General features: G+C 40.1%; 1 long non-coding RNA gene across 1 annotated transcript in view; it reads left to right on the forward strand.

Moving 5' to 3' along the window:
- LOC128442164 (uncharacterized) overlaps positions 1-25,417 on the forward strand; it is an 80,092-nt gene that overhangs the window by 19,914 nt on the left and 34,761 nt on the right. The window contains exon 3 of the long non-coding RNA XR_008338806.1: positions 10,094-10,179. This is a non-coding gene — a long non-coding RNA (uncharacterized LOC128442164). The remainder of the gene's footprint in view (positions 1-10,093; positions 10,180-25,417) is intronic.

Genomic DNA, 25,417 nt, shown 5'->3' on the forward strand with positions numbered 1-25,417 from the left:
CTCATCAAAAGCACAACACTCCCTTTTGAGGCAATCAAACTAGTTCCTGTGTGAACTGAGTACAGATTTAAATACTTCAGTTATAGTTCTATAGACATAGATTATTGTAGAATATTTTTTTTTGTTCACTGATCACAGCCAATGTATATGTTTTTTAAACCATTCTATTTCTAACACCTTTAGGTTTCAGCTGGAAATGTGCGGTTGTGTAATCTTTTCTTTGATGGTATAGTCATTGCGCTACTCTACCCCCTACGAAACATTTAGGCCTTAAAATATGAAAATATCTGTCATTGGTTGGTAAAATAAAATGAAGGAACATGCATAAACTTGAATATTAGTCTAGCCCCTTCTACAGCTGGATCCATTTACAGAACACATATGCTGTATTAGACATTACTGCATGGGACAGCAGTGGAGTAGGAACTCACTGAGATGAATGATATGTTTTCAAACAGACGACTGTTTCATTGTTTTAGATAATTTACAAGGTAAAAGGTTTTGAAATCTGACTTTGGTAGTTTATTAAGTTGCCAAATAATGACAATGAATTGACGCAGTGAGAAGTCTGGTACGAGTTGGTGCAGTGCATGGTTAATAGGAAATCTTTTGGATGTGACAGTGCTTTATAAAGGAACATGATGACTGCTAGCTTCTCCTCAGTGTTCAGACTGTAGGCACTTAGTGCGCCAGGTGTTTTGCCCAAGATCTTTCCATAAGACAAATGGAAAAGTGCCATATCCTTTAAACATCCCATTAATATGTCTTATAAGACTCACCACAACTGAGCTCCAAAAGCTCTGTTTTATTGCAGTTTCTCGTCTTTGTCAGACATAGCTTCCAGTCTACGTTTTCAGGTAATTATAGCGTTGTGCACACTAGAGTGGCACAAATTAGCACTTTGGGGGAAGAATCAGTTGGCTGGATGCCCATCATTGCCTGTATGGCCTGGACATGATAAACACACACGCACAAATGCCTGTAAAGGGCCCCCAAAGTGTGTGTCAACATTTTAATAGAGGATGTGTCTTGGCTCCGCATGACTTTGATTCAAGACTGAATCAATAACGTAAATGCCTTTTAGCACTGTTACAGGGCAGTTTTTAATGAAAACGAAGACGGCTCAGTGCTATTGTCTCTTCTGATTTTCCACATTAATAATATTGTGCTTTCATAATAGGTGAAGAATTTGTTTGTAAAAACAGGTCATCATGTACATAAAGTCTAAGTGGAAATAGATACGAGACACAATTGGACTCATCCACATTAGGTTGGATGAGCTCCAAACACACACAATGTTGTTCAAGGATGTTCTGACCTGAAACTTCTGGGTTAAGTATCTTTTCAAATAGTGTACCTGTTTTTTTGCTTGTTTTTAATCGCGCTGGAAAAAAAACTTAATAATATTACAATAAAGAATCAAGTGTGGGGCGAGTGTCAGAGTCTTTAGACCTTGTTGGTGCATGTGCTCAATGTGCACAGACTCATGAAAGAGGTTTGATGTGGTCCGAAGAGTTTTTCTATCAAACACGCCATGACAGAGGACTTATGGCTTTGCTGTATCCTCTCAGAGCCAATGCTCGCGGTAGGAACTGCGGAAGGGAGAGCAGCGATTCCGCCTTATTACATGTGGAATTTCCTCCCAGCTGATTGAAGTATCAGCATATTGATGCCATATTCCCTCCCACAAGAGCCAGGAGTTTTAATAATTTGCAGAATGAAGGGGGCAGATGAGAGGCTATCAAAGTCACGTACGTTTGTTTAATCTCTAGCGCTGCCATTCACCGAATTTCCTCGAACAAGGAAGCCGTTTATTCTTCTTAGCAAGAAGCAATGTTGAAAGCAGACAACTAAAGCCACATTAGACAGTTGGCATTAATGTACTCTGTGGATATACTGTATAGTAATCAATACATGCCAAGAAATACTATATGTACTACATTTACAGTATGATCATGTGGAGGAAAAATAATAATAAGTAATCTCATGTCATTTAGCTGTTCTATGCAAAGTTAATGTAATCCTCTAATGTTTAGTGTAACGCATCAATCATGCAAAAATCTATTGTTGCATTAGCCTTGAAAGAACAATAATAATAAAAATGCTATAATGGTTTTAGCTTCCTTTCCATAAATCATGCTCGGAGGCTGGGGAGGGGGCATCTTAACTTGCCATTTCAGCTCATCTGAGCAGCTGAAGGGATGCTGAATACTGATATGATATTGAACAATAACCGGAGCTGCAGTTGGTCACTTTCAACCTGAAGTGGTTTGAAATACTGCACGACACAGTCAGTCGCTGCCTCTAACCGCAGCTGACCCAACACCTTCCGCAGTGACATAAAGCAGTTTTCTGTTCCACAGCCACTCAACTAGGGACTGTAAATCAACAGTAAATGCATAAAAACAGTGCAAGGCAGAAGATTTATTGTAACACTGCAAATCCTTTTAAACAAATATTAAAATAAGACCCAAATCAGCCAGAACGTCGTATAACAGGTCATGCTCGCTTCAGTTTTGAGCCGGGGCCGCGGCGGTTGACAGGCTGTCTGAATTTACATCGATATTAACATTTGATTAATAACACAGCTTTCACTCTCAAGACTGGTCATGTTCTAAGTGTATAAATCTGTGATGTATGAACAAAATGCAAATAGAATCAACACATGATTGGAGCACATTGTTCTTTTCAGTGGTTAAACAGCACATTAGGACACGTATGTGATTGTAAATGTACATCAGTTAAAGCAGATCTCCTGTTAAATAACGAATCGTTATACAAACAGTCATGTAGCTGATATAGCGAGAGAATTGATGAAGAGCGCAGCGTTCAGATTTGATAAACGCATTTCTACCATGTGGTTTCAACCTGGGACTTTCACGAGAGCTCGTCAGAGAAGCGCTCAGAGTGCTGCCTGGAGAGGCTTTTCGATTTCACTGAGAAGGCACTCGTACTGGAAAGTGGGTGGAGAAGATAATTCTCCGAAAGAGGAGGAAAAAAAGAAAGAAACTACAACATTAATAAACCTTTTTAGTCGGCATAATCATTCATTTTGAACCTAAACTGAACAGAGCAACAAAACAAATCATTTTTGGGGAAGGAATACATGTATTTTAATGCCCTCAAGCAAAACTAATTAAAGACGACACCTCATTTGCATAAATAAGCATTATAATTTGCATGCAGGCACATGGGAATAGAGTCAGAAAAGAAAGCAATATTTTGCAGTCTGCTAATTTCATTTTATTCAGGATTTAAGCTTAATAAAGATTCATTTTGGAGGGGAAAGGAAAATAATCAAAGGGGAAATTTGAACTATCTCCAAAGATGCAGCAGCCTCCCATTCAAAGGGCTCTCTCTGAGTCACCAGATGACTCCTAATCTGGAGTGGCACTTCCTGGCCCGGCTCCAACACCAACTCCTTGAAAGGTAAAAAAAAATTTAGAGCCCAATTTATTAGTATGCAGTTCTGGCATCGGGTAGAGAATTAATGGCGGTGACTGATAATGACTGTAATCGTGGCACAAATGGGGTGTTGAAATAGCAAACAACGGGCACAAGGCATGTAATGGGGATTTTATTAATTACCCGAGGTCCCTAGCATGAGCAGTCTTCAGGATTTACTGTGGCCATGCCAGCCGGTCGAGGAGGGGTTGGCCAGTCTAATCCCACAATGAAAGGGTCACTACAGAGACTGCGGCTTGGGCGAAGGGGAGTAAGGCGGCACGCGGCTGCACTTGCTTGAAAACTGCTCTATAATATTATGAGAGTTACTAGTACTGAAAAGATGAGAGAGGCTGTATTCATTTGATTTATTTATTAGGGGGCCTGGATCATGTCAAACATAAGAATCATGTCTTTTCGGTGAAAAGTCACCAAGCGCTTGACTCGAGCGCAAATTAGCTCGTACATCACGGGTTAAATTGCATGAAAACAAGAAAACACTTCAAAAGACCTGAAACGATTCAGATGAATTACTGTTTATTTAGAGTATTTTGATGAAGATGTATGTAGTGAATGCAGTTGTCTACAATGAAATAATCTCCTTCTATATCCTTTGGTGGCTATTAGAAAAAGAAATCAACATATGGTAGCACTGCCAGGTAGGATAACCCATTCACACATCAACTCATCAACAAGAGAGGATTGATTAAAAGTCCTTTTTATTACTCGCTGCATCCTTAATGGACGCTAGACTTTCAAAATGGAAGAAACAATTAGAGTTTTACTGCTTTGTGGGCACTACTGATTTATATAAATCACTGCACGGGTGTAAATTTTCCAATAAAAGGCCGAACCACTCCTAGCATACATAATCAACATGTACACACTTGGTGTTCACTCTAGACTCGCACAATCTCTTTACATTGGTAGGACTCAGCAGTCACACCAGTTGAACCTCAGTCAATCAACAGATTGGGTGTGCTTGATGGTATTTTTAAACTGTTTCTATATGCTTTACCAGTGCTAATCATAGCCGGGGCTTTAGGCCCCAAAACACATGTCTCAGAGGCAAACAAACATGGCTACGACTACTTGTATTTCAATGCTGTGTAATCCATAACATGTATGAAGATGAAATGAGAGTTTGCTTGAGTTCATTTACAGAGCCTTGGAGGGGTTTCCCCGATAAAATGTAGTCTGTCCAGACATGCGATAACACTGTCATTCCATCGGATGTGGAAAACTATTGAGCTTTGTATAAGAGGCTTAAATCCAATACCAACTGCAACGACTGCTGACATACAGCGTGATGTAGCTGCTACAGATTCTTGAAATCTTCCAAGATAAAGGCAAACAGCCAAATGTAAGCCTGTTGTTGTGACGCAGTTGTCGTGTGGTCACTGTGATACCCTCCACTGGAGCATGAAACAGGTGGAGCCTCTCTGTGGAGTTTAAAGTGCCACTCCCTGTAATATAGTCAATAACCTGAGTTTAAAATAGCATTTTAAAATTGCCTGGGTACCTAGATGCAATTAAAGTGACACTCCACCCAAAAATCTATGTTTAGTGCATCAAATAACCACCCTGTGTTGGCTGGAAGGGTCAGTGCAAAAACTTTGTATCTCTGTAAAGAAGGCAGCTGTGGTCAGGCTGTATTCATATCAGTCACAGTTGCTCATAACGGGGGAAGTTTTCACAGAAGAGAAATGGTATTAAAACTTTTATGTAACAGAAAACCAAATTACAGCATGACCTGCAAAACAAGGGGGATATGGTAAGCATCCAATGGAGGAAGGGCAATTTTTCCTTCAATTTAAAAACTTTATAAAAACCATTGAAATTCATCGTAATCAGCAGGAATTCAAGCTCAGTTTACAGTCTTTATTAATTCTTAAAAAAAAACTTTCATTAACTATATACCCACCCACCAAAAAATTATAATATGGCTCTTAAATCTCTACACAGTGTTAGAGGAAGCCATAAGCAAACAGGTGACCTGACACACCGAGAGAAATTCAAACAAGCTATTATTTAAATCACTTTGAGGAACAATTTATCCTGATTAAAAAATGCCTTGAGAGTTTTGAAGGAAAGGCTTGTTCAGATTCTTTCTGTGACACGCACACATAAAAAGTGAGGTGAGCCATTCAGACGAAGTGTAATGATGAACTTGGATGACTTGTTGCTCAAGTCACATTGCGTGACAAAGGTGTGTATAGTGTATAGTATAGTTATCTCATGCTTGTGCCCAAGGGCAACTGTTGGTAAGATAACCCGCGAAAATCTCACCATTCAGGTTCAGATTTGAATGGGGAAAAAAAGATTTGAAAAAGTGTGCTGTTTTTGTCGCACACTTGCTTTATGACATAGTGCTCAAAACAAAAGCATTTTATCTTTTTATAAGGCAGACTTACAGCTCAACTTTTATAAATTCTTTTTTGAGTTTCCATGAATACAGTGAGTGACCATCAATGAAATCATAATTTCCAATCTGTGGAGCCCCATAAAAACCGCTGAGTGCGGAAGTTGTGTTTCACAGAAAAAAAAAACACCCTATCGTCCTTCTGTGCTTATAACATTTGATTTGCAACAAAATAAGCACCAATTAACAGGGACACTTTATGTTTGAGTAAAGTCTCCTCGTGAGCGGAATTGGTTTAATGAGACATTTTCATCACACAGCAAATGTTTATGAAACATCACCTGATCAAACGTTTCCACGTGGGCGTAACGCTCACAGTCACTGAACAGTTTCAGTGTGTGTGTGTGCTGAAATGTGAACAGTTTCACATTTCAGCTCCTGTGATTACTGTTTTATCACCAAAATCAAAATATGCACTTTTTCAGAACCTTCCCTCATTCACATGTTCTGACAAGGCCTGCACAAGTGGCTTGGCCCTGGGCTTGTGTTTATAGTATTACTGTGTACTTTAGCGTACCTTGTTTTCACTTAAACATCGTTTCTTAAGGGGATTGTAGGAATTTTTTCCCCATATAAAAACAAGTGGGAAACACATGCCAATGCCAGCTGACAGTCAGTACATTCCTTCCACTTGCTTGCATTACAATGTTAGGTCTTGTAAATATTGATTTGCCAAAATAATTTAACAGAAAGAGGTCCATGCTGTTCATGCATAGAAATTGTGTAGAAAATAGTGCTAAATGACTTGTAGCATTTCCTAAACATTTGACCCTTAACTGTCCCAGACAATTGTCATCACTCTAATGGAAAATACCAGTATGAGTCAAATACCACATTCACTTGAGAAATACCCATGTTCCTGAAGCTTTTTTGTGCTTTACCTGTACGTGTTCCATGGGTGTGTTCATTGTTTTTCTCAAGTTGTGAGATCATGTGTGAAAAATGCATTGAAAAACAGTCATGCTGCAACGTATCGAAACCTGTTTTTACGCAATGATCAAGATATTTAAAAAATCAGCCCCATCTAAAAAAGCACAATGAATGTTCCTCTCTGCCCTTGTTTGTTTTGTTCCTCCTCGTGTCCTGCCTCTGAGGTGAAAGGGAGAGACTTTGAAACTAAAGTTGGCAACATTCCTTGGCAGTGAAACACACAGAAGTATCACCTTATTGCTCAGCTTTTGAACACATGAAAAACACAAAGAGCTAAACCAGATGTTCAAGTTCTAATCTCAGAACAGATTGCATGTATAGCTAGAAAAGTGTCGGCGTATATTACATGAATAAATGTTCACACATTTGACTTTTTTTGTAGTGGTGCCAAAGGAGTCATTAGTTTCTAGGATGTTGTGTACGTTTGTGTTTCTGTTCTCAAATACATATTGATGTTTTATCTTAAACAATGTAGGTTGGTTGTTCTGTCTATTTTAAGTAGAGAGTGTATTCCAGCCATCACTAGACATGGTAAACACTAAGACCTGCTGTTAATGTAAAATCACTTCAGCTGCCAGTGTTTACCCCGAACGTTATCCCCGACAATGTGCATAAAAAACAACAAATGTAATTAAAAATATTTTTTAAGGAATACAGTTTTATGAATCTGCTATAAACAGGAAAACAGATATGTCCCAACTTTTACCTGAACCCACTCTGAATAAGTTCAGTGCTAGTCGGAAGTCGGAGTCCCGTGGGTGATGAGGAGATCCCTCTGTGTTCCAGAGGTGTCTCAGACAGGCGTGTTGCCTCACCTGGTCCTGTGTTTACCTCAGATGGTGGGATTAGGAAGAAGCCATGTGGAAGATATGACTCTAATCCACCCTGCCTTTACTTGGCATTTAGACACGGCTTTCTGCAACACTTCCGCTCGCCTAAAAGGTAGAGCAACACCCTCAAGGAATGTAAGAAATATCAAGAGTGTTTTGAGGCTGTCAGCGTGATACAGCAATATTTTGACAGGCACACAGGGCAAAGTGTGCCTTGTGGAGGAGGGTTGCAGATGGACTGTTAGGGGATCAGTGGGAAGGGGCGTTATTATAGGGTCTTATAGTTCTCCAGCAGTCATTAACCAACTGAAATGTTCAGCTACACAAGATGGATCATTGCTTCCTCTACTGTTAAACACAGGCAATAGATAAGCTCGAGACTTGTTTCTGGCCCCTTTACTGTCCGGCTACAATTAAACTCCATGAAAGCAAAAAATACATATTTTCTTAAAGTTTAAAGTTATTTTGATCAAAATCATCTAAACAAATGTGGCCTTTAATGACAATTTAAACCTTATAAGGATAATACTGCATGATTCTTGGCACATTGTTTTAATAACAGCAAGTTACATGTTAAGTAAAATATTTACCAACAAATATTCACGGTACTTTTCTGTATACGTATTTGGCAATGTCGGTCTTTTTTTGATGATGGATAGTTAAATGTTATGTTGATGAAACTACAGATCAGGTTTCTTATTTTGTTTAATGTTTGGAGTAAAAATATTTTGATAAAACAGTGAAATATTTCATTTAGTGGATTATTTGTAGAAAAATTTCACCACGGCTATAAACAGTGAATATTACAGACATTGTTTAAGAGGGCAAACCCCCATCCTGCTTTGTTTGATGTAACTTCTCACCCATGTTGATGTTAAGAAGACCTCTTGTCAAGCCAACTTTCCTTTTTTATGAATATTTGCTCATCAGCACCAGAAATACCAGTGAATTAGGCTAATTAATAATTTTCTGTTGATGTACAACGCTGCTTAACTAGCTGGGGGAACAGCAACCCACCCATCCCCCACTCCTAATGCTTCTTGCTAATCCCCGAATGTTTTTAATAAAATTAAATATATAACCTTGACCAGAGCAACGCATAATAACATTCTGCACAGGCACGCAGAAGTTAACGTTCAAGGAAAAAAGGTTGTTGGCAATGCCAATGTTAACCACAATGTCATATTGGCCAACGAATGTCTTTGTTTACCCACAGATGCTGTGATCCTGAATGACATTATTCTTAATTTTGACCATTTTGTTTTTACTTTCAGACCAATCAACTAAATTAAAATATCTCTTTTATCGAACCAATTAAGTTGGTCTGGCTCCGTGATGCTGAGTCTGACGTAAAGAACAGTGCTCCCAAATTTTGTGTACATCATCAGAACTTGGTGAAGAACATGTTTGAGGACGTCGAGGCAGAATCAAAGCCTAATATCGCGGTCCAGATTGTGTCGGAAGCAGATACAATTAGCTTCTCTCTGACTTCATAGCTGTATTTTGCATTTTTGGTCTGAGGACTCACCCTTGATGTCCTAACCACATCACCGCCTCCATCACCACTGGTTGAAAAGGAAACTCTTATTTATCCAATGTGCTGATAATTAAGCTGTTCTCATTAGGCATATAATTGGAAATGTAATTAGCATTAGTAATAATTATTGCATTTAATACCTTTTCTCTTTAGTTATCAGGCTCGTTCAAACTGGTAATTAGCAGTCATGAGAATTTCATACTTTTGTCCTAATTCATTTTAGTCATCAAATATTTCTGTGGTATTTTACTGCACATTCATACATCATTACGACATTAATTTAGAGCTTTAAATAAATATTATTACTTATTTAAAGAGCAGGAAAACCACAACTACAGTTTTTCTCTATAACTGAAGCTCTACTTTAGCAAAAGGAAGAGTGGGGTCTTAATTTTGAGAAAAACAAATTGTTAGTCATGGCAGCTTTAAAGATGCCATGTTTCATTTGCTTGTCCTTGGTAGATCAATCCCCTCTTCTTCCTCTGCCTTTTCCTGCCAGCTGTGGCCATAAAGTGGGATTTTCCCTTGGTCACACGAAGATGAAAGACAGAGTCAATACTTGGTTTTCCCCTGTCAGACTTCAATTTTCTACATTTGTCTGTAGAAGAGGCAGCATTTCCACATAGAAACATTGTTCTCACAAGATTAAAGCTTGTCTTTATTCAGGTACAGATTCTGCAAAAAAAATTAGAGTAAACACAGTTTTCATTTAATCTTTGGGCAACGATTTTCTGCTGATTTGTCTGGATTTGAGATGTGTGTGACTTTCTGTAACTGCTTTGAAGATTCATTCATTTTCATCCAAGCTGCTATTGGTCACGTTAGCAATGGCATCCTTGGTGCAATCTGGTCAAATGCTCTGTGCTTTAAATGTCTCCTTTCAAAGAAACGACATGTGATGGTAAACTGCTGTTTTATGTTTATCTACAGAAAATAGATGGCTGTAGAGTGAGCATTGCCCAGACGCGATAACTCTTCAGTGGACTCAGCTCCAGCTAAGATTTTTCAACAGAAAGGTGAGTCTCAAAATTATATTTATTTGTGGTTGTACATCATATACTAATATTTAATGTAGATTTAATAGCTAATGCAGTGCCCGTTCTAGGGTTGCAAAATTCCGGGAATATTCAAAGTTGGAAACTTTCCATGGGAATTAACGGGAATTAACGGGAATTAAGGGGACATTTTGTGGGTAATTTATACTAACTGTATTTACCCTGTCTTTTACAGACATAAATATAAACATTTGTTTTGTAATAGGCCGATTTGAGCCCTGAGGAAACTTTGGGCACTTGACTATATGCTTCTGCATCTTTGTGTCATTCTTAACATAAGTCTCTGCATCGTATTTGCAAATGTACACAGCCTTTCCTTCTACATTGGCTGGGATGAAATGTCTCCACACATGATAGTGCACGTGGAATTGTTCTGTAGAATAAGATGAGAAAAAAGCTTGTAAAAAAACACTAATGCAATGCCAGAGATATAAATAGTTTGCCAAACAACTGGAATCGTCTTTAAAAATATTTTACAATTGATGGATAAATGAATAGAAATAGGCTAAATGGACAGATGAACAATCCTCAATCAGCATGTTAATATATTTACCCCAGTAATATCATCGAAACGTACCTGACTAGTCCTGCACACTACAGCAGGGCTCAATAGCCCTGCTGTAGTGTGCAGGATGCTGGGAATTATCTGCACAAGTGATGGAGAAATGCACAGTGGAGGGTTGAAATTCAACGTGCAGCATGTGCTGCATTCCATACATCTTTAAAATAGAGTTTTGAATGATGTTTTTATTGCTCAGCGTTTAATTTGCGTATATATATTTTTTTTTTAATTCCCAAAATTCCCGAGCTGAATATTCCCATGGAAAGTTTCTGAAAATGTTCCGCCCCTTGCAACCCTAGCCCGTTCTAAAGCTGACTGTTTGGAATGGCCTCCTCTCTTGTCAGTGTTAATGCCCTGGAGCTTCCTCAGAATTATTCCTTGTCATTAGTGAGTCCTCCTCAAACAGTTCCACACTAGGGTCAATCTTTTTGTTTGGGTGCTGGACGTTGTTTGTAGAGCTTTTTATAAACAGTCTATGCTGCAGAGTGAAGTAAGACATCTTTGTGTTCATCCTACCCTGATTATCTTCATGAAGATTTTATCGGCAATGTTTCAAATTGCACCAAACTCAGCACTGCACTTCCTCGGGCAAATTACTATGCACATGCTAAGTGTGAAGCCAATTAAAAGAATGGTTTGCAAGATGTGCGTTCCAGGTACAGACAGACGTTTGCAGATTTAGTAGGTAGATGTATTCACTAGCTTAGAAGGTGAAATGAAACTACAGGCTGTGCAATTCATTTGAATTCAGCCGTATTTCACACATTTACTATTTATTTTTCTGTCCATGGGAACCAAATTATTGGAATCGCAGACTTGACTTCCAGAAGACACTAAATGTGGCCAGAAATGTGCAGTATTGGTGTCACCGCGCCATGTTGAAGCTACACCTCCGTTTCCTGGAACAACTTAATTGTCTCAAACATACACGCAAGCAGCACGCACGAGTCATGATACCCCAAGGCCTAGATTAATTAAGCTATGAAAACCCATGAGCAGAGAGCATTCAGCAGGTGCCTGTTTGCCTTGGTATGGGACTTGTTTTTGGCAGTGGTGCAGTGGCTCATTATAAATCTATAATTAAGTTACAATTTTATTTGCTTTTTTTTAACATTCTGTCATAGGGGATCAACATGGCTTAAACCCTGATTCTGTTAAGTGCACTATTGGCTATATTGCTATTGTATCATCTATTCTTCCTCAGGAATTATACTTTGACAAATATGTGAATAAGAGGCTGAGAGTGATACTGTGAGTGTGTGTGACAATCGCTGGTTGTAACCCTGTGCCTCCTACAGGTGTTCTCGCTCTCCACACGCTGTCGAGGAACATCTCGTAGTTCTTAGTATCTCCTGATTTGTTCTTAATCCAAAACAAGCTGATTTGCGTACCCATCCCCCCCATCGCTGCACAAAAACAAACATCGCGCTCTCCCGCTGGTTGGAGGGACGGTCCTCGGAACCCCCACGGTTCAGCTCATCCCATGTTGGGGATGTGCTGGCAAGGCTAAGTGAGCAGGGTGAGGCGGATCTCTCAGGGCAGCGTCTGTTGTTTTGAGTCACCTGCCAGCAGAGAGGGAGGATGAGACGCGGAGCCGGAGCCCCGGAGGAGGGATCAGCAGGGCTGTGGGAGAGAATCCCCCTCGCCTACAGGGTGGTCAGACTGAATGAGAGTCACCACCACGGCGCTAACGTTTGCCAAGAGCTCACAATGTGGCCTGTGGAGGGGCAGACTGGGCAGGAAATTGAGGTTAACAACATGGTTACATATTAAACAGTGCTTGGCTGTGCGCATAGGATGTGCAATGTTAAATCCTTGTACAGCCAAGCATGTTATTAAGTAATGAAATCTACAAATAGTTGTATTCAATTACAGTATTTGTGGTTCTTTCTGGATACGCTATTTTAAGGAACTAAAGATCAAAAAGACATTAAAGTCATAATGAAGTTATGGCCCATTTGCTGTGGAAAGCTGCAGCGCCAATGATGTTGAGTTGATGGTTTAATATCTTTGGCTTATTGATTTATGACTCATTACTGTTTGTATAATCCTACAACTCAAATTTAAAAAAAGATCCAAACAAATGCTCATATTTACCGTATTACTGCCAATCCGTATAACAATGTTAGTATACCTTAACTATCCAATACTGTATTCAAAATGCAGTATAGATAGGTTGAAATTTAACAATATACACCCCCAAATTCACATAAAGTGGAGCAACTGGTCAGCAACTGATTGTTTTCACAGGTGTTAATTGTACATTGCAGTACAGGTCTGAACACTGGTTTTCACAGCTCAAGTCTTACGAGTGAATCTCGCTGCTTTCCTTTACTCTTTCCCCCACTGTGCTTTGCCCAGGGGAGAGACGCCTTCTACGTGTTGTAATAAGGGTAGCTGATATAATGAAGGTCATTGTAATCAGAGCTAATGTGCCAAGGAGTCAAGACACTGTAGCTTTATTTGCCAGTAAGGCCCGGCATTTGGTACCCATGGGGATCGGGCTGATAGTGTTATCTTTGCTAACCTGACTCTAATACAGGCCTCGCTCCGCTGTTTGTGTCGGTGTCAGAGCTGAACTTTTCCCAGCGATCCCCTCCGCGTGTGGACGGGCGTGGATTGGGCTCCACTCCGCTCCATCCCGGTTAAATCCCATCCCTAGGTGTTTGGCTTTCTCTAGGTTCACACACTGTATTTAGAGAGCGGCGCTCCCTCTCTCCGACTGTCTGGCTTGGAAAACAGACTGGGCTCACGTACGCTTCAATTGAATGTACTTGACATAGAAACATTACATTGGCGTCTGCTGAGGACCAGCTCGGAAGAGATGACCTCTAAATCTAATCCTGTCCCCCAGGATATGCAAATGTCCTCAGCTCAAATTTGATTTGTTTTTGTCAGTTCAGGACACAGCAGTTTGTTTACAACTGTTATCCACCGCCGTGTAAAAAAACGGGTGGCGCACATACGCAATTCTATTTTACAGGACGTTTTACAACCTTACTCACCAGACTGTTTTGATATTGAGGTCTTGTATAATTTCTCTGTACACTTTGGTATTAAAATTGTTTTTCTCTTAATGATATGTGACATGATAAATCATAAAGCAAAGCTATCAAATCATAAAGTAAGACTATCAAACTGATGCAGGTCTGATGACTAGAGTGTTTCGTTATTGTTCAGGTTATTTGTAAATAGGTTAATAGAATAATGAACAATATTAATAACGAGAACAGAGGAGTTTTTTAAACCTTGAAACACCCACTCAGTGACTGCAGGTTCACAGCTGTCTCGGTCATCAGTTTGCATTAATGAGATGTCTGGTGACCCGTATGTGACTGAATATTTATCAGAGGCCCAAAGTCCATAAAATCTGAAATAAAACCCATGTCCAGTGGGGATCCTAGAAGGTTGATTAACATTTCTCTCTTTTTTTTCACACTTGCCTTTTTAATGCTCCGCTTTCTGTTAGAAACATCAAAGGGCTTTTTTCCCTCCTCTTCTGAGCACCTTCAGAAAAAACACACGCTACCCATATCTAACCCCATGCTAGTCCCCTGGTCCCATCATTCAAACTTCTTTGTGGCTTCCTAGAGGACCACGGTGAAATGATCTCTTTTGTTTCGCATCATTAGTTCCATCTGTTGTGCGAGCAGGCCTGTCTGTTCCGGAGCATGGCAACGTGATGGTCGCCAGGGGCGACTGGAGACGCTACCGTCCCAGTGGCTTGTGGCTCAACCTCCAGCACCGCCATTGCCTCGTCCGTGATCCCCATGACACCCTCACACTCACTTGACTGTTTTACTTATTTATTCATACATCTGTGGAAAACAGAAGCACACATTTACAGGACGGGCGGCTAATTCAGTTGTTGTTTTTTGATATAGAAAGAATTTAGAGTAATTTTGTTAATGTCACTCAAACATTTCATTGATACACTATTGCTGAAGAGCACCGTATATAACGTTTTTATAGTAAAGCAATATAGGATCATCTGCAACATTTAAGCTGGTAATTGGCTGATCAAGTTTTGCAACCACTCTGATGTGATTTCATGTAATTAAATACAAATCGCCTATCTTGTCAGTTTTGTGTTGTGTGTCCACTCTGTGTGGAAAACAGGCGTTAATAGGTCAGACTTGTGTACTTATTTTCCTGCGGTTGCTGGTAAATGGCGCGCCAAACAGATGTAGCATTTTCTGTCAACAAGGAAATATTTTATTCATGATTTACATGAATGATAAATCTTCAGAAAGTCTTAGCGCTGATGGGCATACACAATTTAACATCTGTCTTCCTCAGAATAATTAATCACATACCAGAACACTTGGGACTCAGTGTTGGATTTTCCTCGTACTTTGCTTGATCTAATTACTTCTTTAAACGTAAAGCATTCTTTAAAGAAGACTGGAATTATAAACATCCCAGCCATATGATGCGCTAAAGCACAGCCTAGGAAAGAAGCAGGGAAATCGTGTTCTCGTCAAGATTCCCTTTTTAGCCTTATCCCTGTGAAACTATGCAAACCCCACCATTCCTACAACAAGGAAATGTGGCCTTCTAATTATAATTCGTAATTCCCAAATGAATATTTCCATAATGTCTCCTGAGTGAATTGCTCTGGCCTTATCACCATAGTGTGAATGTTCAGCACAAGGGCATCTGTGTGCATGTCAATGCGGAGATCACCAGTTCATTTTCACTGAAGATGGAGCCATCAAAGGTCACAGCCATCCAAATGACCTAACCTTGCAATGTAACACCTGGGTGTAAAAGTGGACTCATCCTATCTACTGGGATGGGTGTAATGTACCTCTAATGTATAAAGTGCGGAAATAAAATAAGAGTTATAGGTTGGTGGAGGAGCCACAGTGTGGGCTGGAGAACACTGTAATTCTAGAGGTTGAAATAGCTGTGTTGGTATCAGCCGAGGTGACAGGCTGTTGCCAGAGTGCTGTATTTGTTGGAACCATTATGAAATAAAGTCTGTGAAAAAGGCCAATATTCAGTTTGAATTGATTCCTGGAAAACACCAGAAGTGAATATGCTTTCATTTTGATAGTATTACTATGGATAAAATGTGTTGTGTCAGTTTCACCCCGCCATTACTTTTCTCCATTAAGGCAAAACCGACTGATTTTATTTTTGCCCAGTCTATTTTCTGTGATAAAATGAAAATGGGAGAGCTTTATTAAGTCTGAGTGACACCTAAAGCTGAGAGCCAACAGGAAAATAAGTCATGTGGGATCTAGTTTCAGTTCATTTTTGCTCAATTCCCATCTCCTGATCAAATACTGCACTTTCCAGTAGGGGCCTAATGGGAGTGTCAAGTTCACCGAGGCCCTCTCTCTTCCTCTGACTCCATTACCTGATAACAGCACTGGTTCTGCCACTTATTTGCACAGTGCAGTTGAGTTCGGCTTGTGCTCTGCACATTTGTAGCAGGTTGTAATAGAAGCTTTATTGAGGCCATTTTTATTAATTTCTACAAATCTTCCCTGCGCATGTTTCCAAGTTGCTATGGGCACTCGCCCATCTCATTTTCTTTTCTATTTGCACTGCTCTTTTTTGTGAAGCTTTTAAATGCTACTCCCCTTTTAAGCCAAACAAACATGACCACCGATTTCTTAGGTTCAGGGCCTTTCAAACAACCTTTCAATAAAACAAGCTCAGCTGTGAGACATGCAGGATCTCTCATGCTGGGCAGCTCGGCTGAAAATACCTTCCCTCCTGTTTCAAAGCCATCAGCTTTTGGTTCCCCCAGGAGAGCCAGCATTATCCTGCAGGGTTTATTTAAACTTGTGAGGAGTGTCTTTTTTTTCCACGCAGCAGTATATGTGACATTTAGGAGAACTCACCGCGTATGAAAGTGATTTTATTTGGCTTATCAAACCAAATATCACAGCTAAAGGTGTTTCTCATTTCCTGTGACAGGTAAGTGGTGACATGTTTTAGAAATGGTCTGCGTGATTCTGGGGGGGGGAGCCACACCTGCGCCTCGACTGCCGGTGACATAAGTAAAGGATGATGGATGCTGAGATGCCTTGAAGGCCTGCTGCGTTTGCCAGACTTTTAGCGCTTTACGATACTGTAACCTGAAAGGTGAGGGGAGGAATGAACAGTGGAGGAGGATGGAAAAAGACAAATGAGGAAAGATGTCAAACACATCCTTTACAGCTTGATACCGAGGTCCCGGGCTTGTTTTTATTGACCTTTTCCATTTTCTTTCCCATTTCTATCTACTGCGTAAGATATGCCACTTAAATAAATGTCATTTGACCATCTCTCGTTAAAGTGTCACGCACTGACATGTGGTATTTTGATAGAATCCATTCATATGTGGACAGTTTATCCATTCTGGCTGCTCCGTTGTATTGAGATGCATTTGACTAAATATATGGGAGTTTGAGGTGCCTCCTTTTTGAAATCATCCCTCCTTAACTGCCTCTTAAATCGTCCAACTGGTCAGTGTGAGCGTGTTACTTTTTTGTACCATCTTGGGAGGACAACTATGCTTTAGCTTAGACATTATTGGACCATTAAATCCCTGCCCCTCCCACTCTCAAGCACTTTCAGTTCTGTATAAATGCATCGGAATTACTTCCAGTCGGGGGTGGTGCAAAAAACACTACCGGAAAGGCTACTAATTCTCTTAATGATGTCTTGTCCTTTTATAAGTCGTCATCTTCATTCACAAATGGCTCGGCAGCGGAGCACCCCAGGGACCGAGGTCACCCCTAACCTTCTTGTCCCTGGGCAGGAAGTTACTTTCTGTGAAATGAGGCGGGGCGGTTTGTGTTAAAAGTTGGATTTGTTGACAGGGGGTGGTGGTGGGAGTGTGATGCCACACACCACACAGTAATTATTACAGGGGCGGATTAGTTGGCAGACATTTATGATTAGTTTTCTGCCTACTAATAGCTGCGGCAGGAGAAATACTGTAAACATAATATTAATGCTTTTGAATAAGTGCGTCACATGAGAAAGATGAATCCTTCACTGACAGCAGCCAGAGATCTTCTTTATGAATGGCTGTGTTGATTGTTTTCATATATTAAAACTTGGCGCCGTCAGCTTCATCAAGTTGTTATAAACACAGTGTCTCTGAATTTCAGCGTGCATTGTGAAATAAGTTAGGAATTTTTCTCATGGGAGTGAACAGAACGATAATCCATCCATTGACAAGCTCGGGCATTAAAGTATCAACACCCATCTATTATGGTGAGTGTCATGGTTACACGAGTGTATTGGAAAATGTGAGCTTTATTTAGCCGAGATTCCGTTAAAGGTCATGGAGTTTGTAAAAAGGTGTTTCTATTGTCAAACAACTCAAAACACTCACATTATTGTCCCCAGAAATCATAGCACTGTTACACTTTAAATGCAGAACAATATACAATACTTTTTCTTATCTCCACCAAGGAGGTTATCTTTTTGTTTGGGTTTGTTTGTTTCCTTCTTTCCTATAGTTTCTTTAAATATTCCGTGTTTCCATAGAACACATTTTTAAATGGGGTCTGATATTTTGAGTGTGAGCGATTTGGTGCAGATTCATATCAAAATATGAATCAAGTGAATTTCAATGTGGTTTCATAAAGGGACTATCGGGCCTTGGCCTTCTACTGTGTTCCACTCTGGTTTGTTTGTCTGTGTATTTGTTACCAGGATTACACAAAATGAATGTACAGATTAAGATGTAACGTTGTGGAAGGATGCAGTTTGGGTCTGGAAAAAACACACTAAATGGATCAGGGATTTTTATGTCACTCTCTTTGACATCGCGATTTTCAACATTTTCCTTGAATTCCCTGAGAATTATCTTTGAATCTTAATGAAAATATCAGAAATTAATTCTCTATCTAAAAAAAATCTGTGTCTCGTGGATTTTAAAGTGGTTTCATAAGTGTGTAGGCTTTTGTCAGCTACTGCATGGTAACAAATACAGTTAGAAACCTGTGTGTAGCTGATACACGTAATGTGGCCTGAGCTGTAAGGCTTGTTTTCACTGAAGGGGACTGTTGGGCCTTGGCGGAGTTATGCGCTCTACTGAGTACAATTCTAGTTTAATAATTCATTTTTCAGATTCAAGGTGAGTGTGTTTGAGCAATAAAAAATCACCAAGTGACTAAATTACTTTTATCGCATCTTATATAAATGGTTACATTTGCCCATATCTGACTCAGGTGAATCACAGTTTTGTAAGATAAAAAAGAACTCAGTCCTATGATCAAATTAATATTTGATATAATAAAAACGTATGTGGTCTTAAGTGACGTTTTCAACTCCCCTGAACACAGAGGATTGTTTGAGGTTCAGAATGAATGAGGAGTAGGGTCGGTACAAAATACCACTGTACGTCGATAAGATAACTGTAATTTTTTCTCCTGATCCCAGCACCTTTGGGCTGAATACAAGCACACATCAAGCATGTGAGGTGTAGCCAGTGATATACATGACATGCGTCTCTAAGGACTCTTTGATTTGTATAATATCCTTCAGACAAGGTCATAGCAGTGCCTACTTCTTTGAAGATAGAGGGAAGAGAACATGTTCCCCCTCCACTGTGCCTGTGGAACAGAACAAACGTGAGATCACAGTGTCGAGGGGCTTCCACTCTTCAAAGTTGATATGAATCAGACATGAAACGGTTTAGATAAAGTGATAGTTATCTTGATTCCTGGCGCCGTCCCTTGAATAGACAGCAACGCGAGGGGAAGCTGAATAGCTGCGTTTTAGTGTGAAATCCTAGGGAAATGTATCCATCTGGTGTATGAATAATTTAGACTGCTCAAGTTGGTTCCTGTTGCTGTTGTGTTTGTGCTCAGCTTTCTCTCTCGGCTCGGCACCCCCGACCACCCGCCCTCCCTCCTTGACATCACTCCTGAGGCTTGTTTGTGATGCTTAAAGGGAAGTTGGGCCACATGAGGGATCGTGGGGAGGAGAGACTCACTTCTCCCTCTCTCCGCTCTGCTTTCTCTCTCCCTTCTCCTGTCTTTCCTGGACCTACACAAACCGCAGATAACAGTTTAACACCCACCGGGAAACATCCTCCATCACACACACAATGGGATATAGCATGTGGAGACACTGCAGATGCAGAGAAAACTGTAAATGTGCTCTGGTGTACACTTTCCACACCATTGAAGTTTGAAAGCCTGGATTTTAATAGTTTAAATGCAATCTTTCTTATGCACTAACACTGTGTTAATAAGACTTGGTTTAATTAGATTTTAACCTGACATTTATAAATGTATCATGCAGCACTTAATAGGGAAGCACAAGAGCTGGAGAAAGTTCTACATAGAACAGTGTATAGATTCAAAATGCTGAGTTGCCCACACACACACACACACACACACACACACTGATCCGAGCTATACCCAATATCAATATTATTATTCCAACTACACAAATATGCACACGCAGTTCTATAGTATTCCAGATACCAGCCTCCAAAAACGAGAAAAAAAACATGTGTACTGTCAAATAAAAACACAAACATGGTTGTGGACAAATCCACTAATATGCGAGGTCAGCTACCACTTGCCGTGCATTGATTCATTTATTGTAAAAATGCAAACATGCTCAGTTGGAGTTGGGTCCTCTGGTGTAATCCAGTCCCTGTCTTTAAATGAACCAGTCAGGATGGAGGGAGAGAGAGAGAAAGAGAGAGAGGGAGGGAGGAGGGATGAAGAAGGAGGGAGGGGGATGTGACAGGCCCTTGGAATCTCAACCTCTCTCTCCTGGCGCCCGCACTAATCAACCCCTGTAATTTATGCAGAAAATATGATTTATATTTAATTTCACTACACTTGCATTGTTAATTTGAGATGTAATTAACGCGTCGCCACGGCAACTAATTTCTCAATGCCGTAAATTATCACCGCCTTTTCATCAAAATTCAGTTACTTTGGCTCCTGTGCGCGGTGTTGTGATGCAATTAGGTTTCCAGGGCAACCCCAAAGTGTTAATTTTCTTTTGTTGTATTGCAGCGAGGCAGAAGTTTCTATACCTCAAGTCATACTCACTTTTTGGGTTGAACAAAGAACTTGGAATTTTCTTTCTTACTTGAGTCAAAAAAGAAGAAGAGGGAGCAGAGGTGTTTAACGGTGTCTGTGGAACGTGCGGCTCATGAGCACAGGTACACACCACTGCTCTCGCCAACACTTGTACTGTTGTGATGTCAACTGATTTATCACTGAGAATTCTTTGCTATTGCAAGTAGAGGTGTCTCAAAGTTGTCCTTTGGGAAAGGGCATATTTGTCAAAGGGAATCTATATAAATGAGAAATGTGTTCATTGTTCAAATTTAAGAGAGCTCGGCCTTTCTCCCCTCTCTCCGCAGAACCCCCCACCCACTCTCCCCCCTCTCTCTCCCTGTCTGTCTCATACATACAAACACGCTCACACACCACAGCACATTTCCAGTACTCGCAGTCCTTTTATTCCCCCAACAGTGACTGTGAAATGACTCGATATTTTAATCAACTGTATCTAATTTGCACTCCAGCAGAAGATAGGGCCACATGTGTGCTGTTGTTGCCCTGGCTGGCACTGAGTATGCCCACCGGATGGCTCTGAGCCGCCCCGGATTGCCACACTTGCCAGTCTCTGTGGCCCACTCGGCCCCGCCATCTCCAATCCATTCTCCCTTAGCCAGTCTTCAGTGGAAATATCAGGTCATTGGCTGCTAAGCTCTGGTTAACTGCAAAGGTAATTAAATTTGTAAGCAGGCTTTTTGAATCTTTTCAGTCTCTTCGGTAATCCCGGCAGGGATTACAGCATTTTTGAAGCGCAGCTCTGTATTGACACCCAGGCAGAAAGGGGCCAACTCCCAGTGACCAGACTGGATTCACGACAGCCAAAGGCCTAACTGTCTGACAGATACAGAGCACATGATGTGTGTTTTACTGTGGACATACACAGGCAGGAATGTCAGGAAAAGTGTTGGTTATTAAAAAGAGCAGCTCTGCCAGCCAGATTAAGTACAGCACCTCCGTGTTAATTTGTATGTGTGTGCCTGTGGTGTCAATTCTTTGACAAAATAATGATAACAAGCTAATTGATTTTTGATACCCACTGGCTCCCTCGAAAAAAGAAAAAAAGAAAATCAGTTGCCTAACATGTGGTTAATACATTAATTTTACCTTTAGATTTTCAGTAGTGCTGCCACAGCAGATAACAGATAATAAGTCTACTGTGAAGTAGAGAATCCCTTTTTTATGTCACAATGTTGTCCCTGCTGACTTTAAACAACTGTTTGACATTATTTGCATAGACAGCAGAATATCATAGGACTCAGTGTACGCTTTTTGTAGAGGGGGATCATGGGAAGAGGCTCGGCAAAACAAAACCTCTTTCTCACAACTAATTTAATTTAAAAACGTCTTTCTGGTATAATTTTGCCTACTTTAAATCATAACACAAAAGGAATGACATTGGTTCCTGTGTAGATTACACAAGGGTTATTTGATCGTAACCTCCGCTGCTTTGATCCCTCCCCGTCTGATCTTTTAACTAGAGATTAACCCCACCTCGGAGTTTAAAACAAGCACACACTTGTCTTATGTATCCCACCTATGGTAAATACCAGGCATTATGTAGAATCTAAAATGTATTCATCACGTGCACGTCAGTAAAGTATGGCATAGTCTGCAATGTGTAGCAACAGCAGTGTTTTACTGTATAATTCTGCCACATAGATAGCAGCTTCAGTTTCTAGACGGAAAATCCACAAAATCCTTTGTCCACTGATGTCAAACTTTGTCCAAATAACAATTAGAAGTCTCGACGTGGCTGCTCTGCCTGATCAAAAGCAGTGTGATAGGACATCCAACCTGTCTGGAGCCTCCTAAGTCTGGCTTGATTAGAACAACATAGTCCAAAATACCCTTGCTATCGCCCCGACGGATGGAAAGTGCAGCAAATTTTAGGAAAGGTCATGAAGAAAGTTTTTTTCCATGTAACTCACTGTAAAAACCCTAAGTTGATTAGACTTGTTTATTTATTCAGGTCCAAAAGAGTATTTGCTTTTGTCGCATTTATTCCCATTTTGCCAGCACAAGGGGCCTTGGAAGACGAGTTACCAAGGAACACAAAATTTTAATTAGTGTATTTTAATCATTCAGGCTTTTCAAGCTAATCCACAGACCCCTGAGAATTCCCAAGATGCAGCTCTGTGCTGCTTTACCATTTATTGTTGAGTCTATTATAATTACTGTTAGCAGGTGGGGGCAGGGAGACGTTTATTATGTTTTTCCATCTTTATTATAATTACAAGAAAAAAATGAAAGGATGCTGTTTCATTAAGTTTAGAGATGATGCCATTTTCCCCCTGTTTTTCCCCTCAATCTCCTTCCTGCCTTTGTTCTGTAATGCTATTGTGCTGGCTTTCATTCCAGCGCTTTCATACGTTGCACAGCTTTATGAGAAAAAAACAACAAAACGAAACAGATCTCTTATTAAGAACAGAAGAGGGTAAAGATGGTCTTAAAGCACTTAATTTCTGAGACAGTCTTCCCTCTTTCTATTTTTCCCTTCTTCATATCCAAGCAGTGCTCAGAGAATGAAGTTGATGCATCCTCTGAAACACAATTGTTTAATGGAGTTGGACTGGGATCAGAACAGAAATGCAGAAAGTAGAATATGTCTGCCTCTCTTCCACACTCGTCAGTAATGAAAGATAAGAGGACTGCAGTAAATCTTTAAGCACCATGCTTTTGGTGCTCTACAGGGATTTTAGCATCTTGCAGAAATATTTTATGTTTGTCTTTTTGTTTAAATATTATTATGCCACTGCCGCTTCCTCTTGAGTCCTAACTGTGGCCCACTTGTGTATCCAAAACATCAGGAGGCGAAAGTTTTGAACTAAGTAAACTGGTGTTTTCTCCACGAGATCCTTTTTTGTGGCACTGGACATCCAACTTTTAGCACAATAGGGTCTCTTATTAAATGAAGAGAGGCTGAACTTAAAACCAAGCGTCTCTTTGCGTGACAGAGAAAAATATATCAGCAGCTTCTGTGGATGTCATGGGTTGACTAGTTGATCGGAGCTTGTAGTATGGTTATGTTGGAGTCAACTACATCACATAAAACTTAACGCTTGCCATCATTTCAATGTCTGTCAAGGGCACCATTTTGGAAATGGAGCTCATCAATTTTCCTAAGTGAGCAGATTTGAAGCTGTCACTTGGCTCGAAAGCAGTGTACTAAAGAACTTTATTTCAGAGTGATGTCATTAGACCTCCAGTTATGTGAATTGATGCCGCGCCGTAAGTCTTTGTTCATAAACACCTGAAGGGTAAAAATCATCTGAAAAGAGCAATTTGCATTTCGCTCCTGACGAATACAAAGCGCATTACTTGCTTTAGCACAAATACAGATTTTAAGAGGCTATAAAAATCACTCAGCAAAATTCATTTGCAAACACTGCAGGTCATAAAAGCAAAGTTAAAACAGCAACATTAATTATTATTTTTATTATTTATTTTGATGTGGCATTTCTGTATAATTTCCCCAAGTCAAGACAAGATGCTGCAGTATAGGCAGAAATATTCACTCTGGAAATAAACAGTCGCTGTGTATTCACGTGTACTTTTTCATTGCATGTTTGATTGGTTCTATTTGATCTGATGACTATAAGAGAAGGATTCACACCTGTTACACCAACTTCAGTTAAACTCGTTTTTTTCAATGGGAGTTTTCTGTAGATAACCAGCCTGTTGAGCCAGTTCTTGTTTTTTACAGTAATAAGGAAAAATAAATACCAGAGACCATGTTGTGTTGGTATCACGCCCATGGATACTTGGTTGTCATAGACAACCACACCCATATCTGAACTCAACTGTACAATTGTAACACCTGTAAAGTTTTGTGACTCAGTGGTAGTGCCAGCAGGGCCATATTTGATCATGGTAACGCACAAGACTCAGAAAATAAAAACAAACTCACCCAGTAAATATATGATATACAAAAGCCTATTTGAAATGTGACTTGATATTTAACAGTTAGACGGTAATGTCTTGACCAACATGAACATCTCATCTAAGCTATTTGTTGCTATTCATATAGATATTGGTGCTCTCTTTGAGCTGTAATGTTTTTAAAAGTCCTTCAATATGCCTGCAGTGCTGTGAGATAAGCTCTGTCTTATTTGAGTCTTAAAAACAAGAGTTAATGTGTTCCTGAGAAATTACATTATATTTCAGGCCAGGTTTAGATTAACATGATATCAGGTTCATGTCAGGTCAGTCATGTTGCACAATCTCACTGCAGCTAATGTTAACCACATCGGGTTTGGACACCAAAAACCAGAATGCTTGTCGGGTTCTAGCTTGGTTAGTTTGCTTGCCGGGTCAAATTTGTCCAAACAGAAGAATGTGGCTCAAGCTGCTCTTAATGCGGTTTGTTCCCAAAAAGAAAGTATTATTTATAGTGTGCTCTGCGTGTTGCTTTCAAACAGCTGGGGCTTCTATTATGTAAGTAACATTTCTGCTGATGGTTAGTCTTCTGTCTGTTGTATGGCTAAGGTGCTAGCCAAAGCTTTAGCGCCTGTCTTGTGTTTTTTGTGTTTACTTAGTGGTTCACTCTCACACACCTCCAAGAAAAAGCAATATCCAATAACACATTATATCCACTATA

Source organism: Pleuronectes platessa, chromosome 6 (genome assembly GCF_947347685.1).
Source record: "Pleuronectes platessa chromosome 6, fPlePla1.1, whole genome shotgun sequence".
In the NCBI taxonomy this organism is placed as follows: Eukaryota; Metazoa; Chordata; class Actinopteri; order Pleuronectiformes; family Pleuronectidae; genus Pleuronectes; species Pleuronectes platessa.